This window comes from Anas acuta, chromosome 6, assembly GCF_963932015.1.
Source record: "Anas acuta chromosome 6, bAnaAcu1.1, whole genome shotgun sequence".
Lineage (NCBI taxonomy): Eukaryota > Metazoa > Chordata > Aves > Anseriformes > Anatidae > Anas > Anas acuta.
In genome coordinates this window covers 33,566,795-33,574,177 of record NC_088984.1, presented here as the reverse complement: position 1 = coordinate 33,574,177, position 7,383 = coordinate 33,566,795, and the positions used below count along the sequence as shown (strand labels likewise).

At 38.5% G+C, this 7,383-nt stretch overlaps 1 long non-coding RNA gene across 1 annotated transcript; it reads left to right on the top strand.

The window, feature by feature from the left end:
• Positions 1–253: 253 nt before the first annotated feature.
• Positions 254–5,861, top strand: LOC137858531 (uncharacterized). The gene is made up of 5 exons (XR_011097803.1): positions 254–1,209; positions 3,084–3,225; positions 3,305–3,378; positions 4,132–4,648; positions 4,770–5,861. It is a non-coding gene; the product is annotated as an uncharacterized lncRNA (long non-coding RNA).
• The last annotated feature ends 1,522 nt before the right edge of the window (positions 5,862–7,383 follow it).

Genomic DNA, 7,383 nt, shown 5'->3' with positions numbered 1-7,383 from the left:
AGAAAATTTAGAGGATGTATACAAACTAGAGTTAATGAGAGTAAGTAAGACAACCTCAGAAACACCTGTCCTGTTGTTCACTGACTGAAAACAGGTCTGCTGGAATGAAGTAGAAATGGATAAACTCAGGGTACAGTGCTGAGAACACAACAGTGATATTAAACACTTAGATCTGAAAAGCTGGCAGCCTTTTTCAAAGTGTTTGGTGGAATATAAACGTATATTTTCTCTGCTTTCTTTTACGAAAAAAAAATATTTCCTATTATTATTCTAACAATACAAGAATAATAGCAGGGAGAATACTGTTCTCACAGAGTAAGAATAACGTGCCTGTTTCTAAGCTGTTTGAATCTATGCATTAATAAAATTAAACTTTTACAAACAAAGTGTTTTACCATCAAACATATCATGAGAATGAAAGAAACGAGAAACTCCACCTTTTCTCTTTCTCTCCTGAAGTAACTACAGAAAATAAACTTATCAGTTATTCTCAGAAAGATACTAAATGGTACTAAAAATTATTGTTAATATTTCACTGTTGGGCACACTGAAGCAGAAGAGGTTAAAGCTTATGCCACACTGTTCAAGATGCACTCATTTAGCAAGCACTTACTGCCATATCCAGTAGAGCTATTCATATCACCATAGGTATCTCAGCTGAGAAGCACCTAGCGCTTAGCTACCCCTGTGCTCCACTAGCAGCTGCAGTGCCAAGCGCTATGTCTGTTCAAATAAATCCCAAACTTACCATTGGAATTCACACCTTGAGCTATATTTTGGGAGCCAAGGCAAAATATCATAGTGATACTTAAATTCAGTATTTCATTTTTATTCAAGAAGAAAATTTCAGTGTGCCTAGAAGACATATTGTAACCTGACATCCACCAAAGCATTCCACCCAGGGCCTGCTTACATACATGTATTATGTATTAAAGGGATGTTAGATATTATCATTTTAGGAAGAGAAATAAACCAGAATGTCTACCTTCCCTTGAGAAGTATTTTCTAACAGCTGAAGCACAAACCAGATACTTTCTTGCTTGCTCTTTTCCACTTCTTGCAATCCCAAGGATGCATACATTCAACAAGAGGGACAGAGGGCATTTCCATCAGATGCCGCTCTACAGTGTGCTTGTCAAGGAAAGGTCACAGCAGAAGGAAGAGCTGTAGAGTCTGACATGCTCAAGGTATCAAGACTGCAGTATCCAGGTAGGCCATGTTTTGCACAAGTAACATACCATCAGTCCAGAGCATGAAAGGCAGTGTTAGCCACTGTCCCCATCACTACGCAGAGGAAATCTGAATGCTGAGTGGGTGCATTTTTTATTGAGGTAATAAGGAGCAGATTAGGTAATTTAGGAGCAGATGAGAACACTGTTTATATTGTAATACCACACTGAATTCAGTTTTGCACTCAGAGACAAGGGGCTCCAGCTGATCACATCTCTGCTTCCCTGGGGAAAAGCTGGAGCAAAGCCATCCTTACTTTATATCTGCTTGATGAACCCACTGACTCACCCCCAAATTAGAGTCATAGTCAACACATAAATAAAAGAGCAAGGGCATTGCAAGAGACAGAACAAACATGACTCACCTGCTCTGAATCATTCAAGCCTGCCTTGTGCCCGCCAGGTAGCTGTGGCAATAGAGAAGATGAGCAGAAGGTGACTTCAACAACTCTGTGTGTCTTATGTGAAAGGTAACACAGAATGTACACAGCCCTAATACCAAATCCTGTCCCTGAAAGAAGAAAAAAAAAATCCTTTAACTAACTAGAAAAATAAAAATCAGCTGTTGACTAGCAGTCAATGAACTAGCCCCATACCTGCTCAAAGTAGTTCTCCAGCAAGTACCACCAATGCACTAACACTCAGCATAACCACGTTGCCAGCAGTAACAAAGGAGTGCTAATTCCCAAGCAGCACTGCCACACTACTTTTGGGCCCACTCAATCACCCACCAGCCTGTGCTGTTCCCAGGGTAAATTAGGGTTGTTGCAAGGTTGCTTCAATCTACATCAGATGCCAACGACCTCATGAGGCTAGTGTAATCACTGGAGACAGCTGGGTAAACAGCTGCAAACAGCCACACAAAGCTTGTTTTAGGAGCTTCTCATCACATTAAGATTTTGAGACTTAGAGCTTCCCTGCTTGGCTTTTGAATAGCTTTATGATAAGATCACACAAAATGAATTTGCAGTTATGGAGTTAATAGGAGCATTTTAAAGTTATTATTAGGATTGAGTTACTTTGTACAATGCTATGTGTTGTTTAGGATGCTGTTTAAGATTTTTCTCCATTGTGTGTGAATTCAGATATACCTGCATCCTCACAGTAGGCTTTTCACTTCAACAAGATGGTATTCATCCTGGTAGGCACTACATAAATCTGTTGTATTTTAGCAGGGTCAGCTCATTTCATGCCAGTAGCACTATCATGGGACTTTCCTCCCACCCATTTAGCACTTTGTTTGCTTTAGGGCCAATAACAGACTGAATGCCCATTTTTTGGTGAAACTACAGCAAATGGCACAGTAACATCAGCACACCAGAAGCTATCCCCTAAAAACATTATGCAATCCCTGTCATTGTTATTTCTTTATTTTGCAGATCAGTTTATACAGAGATATTCAAGTGATAATGTAAAATTCAGGGATGATTTTGTTTTAAATGATTTTCTTGTTAGGTTTTCTCTCTCTTTATGAGATACATGACTTTTCTACATTGTTACCCAACAATCCAACAATGAAAGCCCTAAAAAAAAAAAAAAAAAAAAAAGCTGTTTTCTTCTGCGGTAAAGGAAAGTTGTTGATGGATTTGGGTTTGGGCAACTACAGAGAGTACTCCGACAGCTTCTAAAAAGCTAAATTCCTCACAGCATGAAAGATATGCATAAGGGGCACATAGCAAATGACATTTAATTCTTGCACTGGGAACAAAACAGTGACAAAATGAACAAATCACAACTTATTGATAATTTGGCTCTACTTAAAATATAAACCTTCAGCTTAAAAACAAGATCGTGAGAAAATAAAAATTATCTGTAGTGAAACTGTGGCTTACATTTATATTACTATTTCCAAAGCTTCAAGATTTGTAACACCTCCTTCTGCTGAAGGCAGACTGCTCCCCTAAGCCAGGCATCAGGCAGTCAACCCAACAGGAGAGCACGTGGAGTGAGGACAGCAGGATATTAATCCTGTCATCCATTACAGAGTTGCTTGTATGTATGTATTTACTAAGTCCCAATACGTGTCAATATATCTAACCAGTTCCTTGGGTTTATTGATTAACGTTTTTGAAAAGCTCTCTTCTCTCCACAGAAAATTCTGGTATGCCTCCTCCTCCTCCCTGGCCCCAAACTCAACTACTTCAGTGTGGTAAGTGAGGTTCAGTAAGGTGAATCTGGATCTGAATTTCTACTTCATATAATCATGCAAGAGTTTATGCTATCAGGAAGCAACTTTATGCATATACTTCCTATTACATGTTATTAAATTTTAAAGAGACCACCATTAGCAAAGGAAATTTTTGAGCCACTCTGCTGTAGTCCTGAGTACAGAGGTACCTCTGACCACAACACATCACTTGTCTGAAGTTTATATTCCTCCTCTGGCATCCATTTCTGGCGTGTGCCAGAATCGGGGTACTGAGCTAAATGGCTCTTTGATACATCTTTTTCCATGTTCCTAGACTGTGTCTAATACCAGTTACAAAGAGAAATAGCTCACACTAAGGCCTAAGAGCAGAATAACATTGCTAATAATCAAAACAACAACAACAACAAAATCTTCTGTCTCCCTATTTTAAGATACTTTTGTTATAAATGAACGTAATGGAATAGTAGCTTGGTGTAATAAAAATATACTTCTAATAACGTGTGTAATTCTGTATAATTGAGGGAAGCTAATGAATTAGCCTTTAGTATGAAGGCTGAACATTACCTTCTGAAGCAAGGTAATGAACAGAGTGTGCTTATACAAGTTCAGAAGTCTGAAGATTTGACTAAGGTTTTGTTAAGCACAGAGGTACAAGCTCGTGGCCAGTGAGTGCTGACCTTTCTGTACAGCATCAGGAGCAATGAGGCCTCCAACACTTATTTCACTTTATCAGATCTTTCTCTTTCCGGTTAGAAATGTGAAGTTCAGCATCTGGGCAAGGTATCGGTCTCTCTGATGGAAATATCATTTCATACCTAAAAGGCACAGCAAAACTGTAAAATGCAGGTAAGGCATTGGTGATGAGCACTGTGCAGCAGAGAAGAAAAAAGTGGTGTAGAAAAGCATGAAAATAAGATACCTCCGATCTCCAGCCATGATAGAATTTTAACACAATGTAAGTCCGAGGCTTCTTGTATTTCGTTCTGTTCTCTTTACATATTTTTTTACCCCAAATTTACACAAATTTACTTTTCTTATATTCCACCCTGACATATAAATGTTTGGTCCCATTGATAGGAAAGCATTACTGAGCTGTGAAACTGCAGGCAGTGGAAAGCATGAACTAAATAAACAGGGTAAATAAAAAGCCTGATGTAATAACATTCTGGGTGTTAAAATGTCTTCATGCTCAAGACAATCCAAGGAAAATATAAAACAAGCAAATAAAAAGCATCTGCTTTAAAGCACCTCAACTTTTCTGTGACTGCAGGTATAAAGAAAAAAAAAAAAAAGATTTTCACTACTACAAAGACAATTACCTAGACAGAAATATTCTAAAGAAATTTCTTTTTCTTAAAAGAAACCTTTCTTTTTCTTTTCTTATACACCAGGAGAATTAACAGGCAGCCTGCACTGCACTGTTCACCATTGCAACCGCTGACTTGTTGGGAAGAACCAGAAGCATGAATCCCTTTAAATAGATGGTCATGTTGCTTCAATCCAGCAAGTCTTCAGGACAGACCTACTCCTGTCTTCAGACACTTGAGTAATCTCACTTAATGCCATCCAGCAAAGACCACTGAGCTACTAGTCAGGGAAGTAACAAGTTTTGGCCATCAGGTACTAGCTACTGGCAGCTACTCAGAGAGGCATTTCTTTTTTTCAGCATCCTTGCTTGATAACTGAAGATCAGAGCAATCTAATATTCATAAGATAGAAAATGCTATTTTCTGTTATTATTGTACTTGCAGGTATTGTACTCCAGGTGAAGGGATGCCATTTCTCTGTAAAACCCCTTGACTTTTATCACTGCTTCGGGGAGCTTGAAAGCCAGATTAAAAAAAAAAAGTCAATAAAATAGGCAAGTACGTATTTTTGTGACTTTCTCAAGCAATAGGGGAAATAATAACCATCAGGTTTAAAGATTAATTTTGAATGAAATGCTTACAGGCAAATAGATATGAAAGCTGCATTAAATCATGTGCTGCTTGTTTTTAGTATGCTTCACAAGGGCATGGAATTTTGTAACCAAATCAATTTCTACACTGTATCTTAAATTCTATTATTTTTATTAATCTATTCAAAAAGGAGTTGGAAATAACTAAGGCAGCAATTGGATATTGCAGTCTAATCAGATTTCATTTTGATGTTAAAAAAGATGAAGGCTTAAAAGAAAATTCTTAAGCAAATGGGACAAATAAAATTTCCATATGTATTATGATTGTGGAGATTTTCATGCCTGTATAGCAGAGGAACTACTTGTTGTATTTTGTTATCCTGAAATTAGGATCTTCATTTAGTTTGTGTGTCATGTAGACTTGCCAAGGAAATAAATTTGCCATTTACAGATAGCTCTGTGCACCTGGAATGACTTACACCCTTCAACCACCGATGCCATTCTGATATCCTTATTCTACTTACACAGCACTTTACTCAGTATGTAATTAACTCAGCAGCATAAAAAATGACCATTTTTTCCCCTGGATTTGAGTGATTCTTAGACAGATACCGAAATTATAAATAACAAATTAAGTCTTCCTTGACTTGGTGAGGAAACAGGAGGAAGAGGATATTCTCCATGACTGTCAGCAAATCTCTCCAAACGAAAAGCAAAAAACACTTCCACTGATGTGTTCCACGTATCTGTGATTCTATAACCCATTTTGAATTGTTTCCAGGATCAAAAGATATATTTTTATCAATTTTATGCTTTCTACTTAGAAAATTAAAATATTTTATTAGGCAATTCTGTAAATATGCTTGCCATTTTAAATACCCACTGTTCTAAACTAAAGCTATGGAATACACTTAACTCCTTAAGGATAGTAATTACATCCAGTCAGTGACAACTTCTCAAAGCTTCCGGAACCCCTACTTAGGACAAATCCCTGTGCTAGCTTTGTAAATTGGCACAAAAATACCAGCATTCAAGTGCACCTTTTAAAATCACTGTACAATGAATCCAGAAGGTGAGGTAAACAGTCCATCACCTGTACTGCACGTTGTTAAATATCCATTTTCAGGGACACACAGAACCCTTAATCCATTCACCCAGATGAAGGGCTTTGTTACGATTATATCTGTATTGATGAAAATAGGCACCCATCGCTAAGGCTTTTGGGTGCGTTCGCATTACTAGGGAAGCATAATTGAGAGCACAAATAACAGGCTGCCAACAATCAGTTCTGTCAACAAATGAATTCCTTGAGATCCATTTCTCAGCTACCATAAAAATATCATAAAAAACAAGCATGGTAGAGTTCCTTTGCCAACTGCCACGAAATTACCCTTTAATTGCCTTTTACACTCAATTTATAACCAGGGAAAGCTTAAATGAAGATGAAAACTTTAGACTGTGTCTTGAAGGTCAAGTAGCTGATCATGATGAATGGCTAGGAACAGCACCTTGGGGGACAGCCAGCATATACCTGGTGGGTTTTACTTCTACTCCTGGTATTTCCAGTCCCTCCAAACATCTTTTCTCCTGCTTTCAGAGATAAGATATTACATTGCTCATCCTTGTCTTGAGCCTCTCCCCTCCGGCTGACTTTGACAACTGAATTTCCATTAACCACAGCCGTGGTTGTAGGAAGCATCCCTGCCCCAGTTTCCTCCTCGCTGTCCACCCTTCCCCATCACTCCTGGGCTCCTCTCCACCACAGCCAGTGCTGCACCCTCCTGCCCACCCCACACTGAGCTCTGCAGCTCCCCCCGAGAGCCTCAGCAGCAAAATAGAAAAAGGATAAAAAGGGCGGATAACATTTTCAGATCATTTTCCATAGCTCTTCAATTCAATTTTATGTGCTCTGACTGTTAAGCTATGTTAGAGACATCTTGTGCCATTAGTTTGCACCCTCCTTGTTTGATTTTCAAACTTGCAGTAGCTCCCCATGTCACTGAAATGCCCACCTCTTTGCCATTTATTTCTGTTTACTAGATGTACCTAATTTTTCTGCACTGAAAACTCTCTGTATTGATCTGATAGTGCCAGCCTGCATGCCTTCA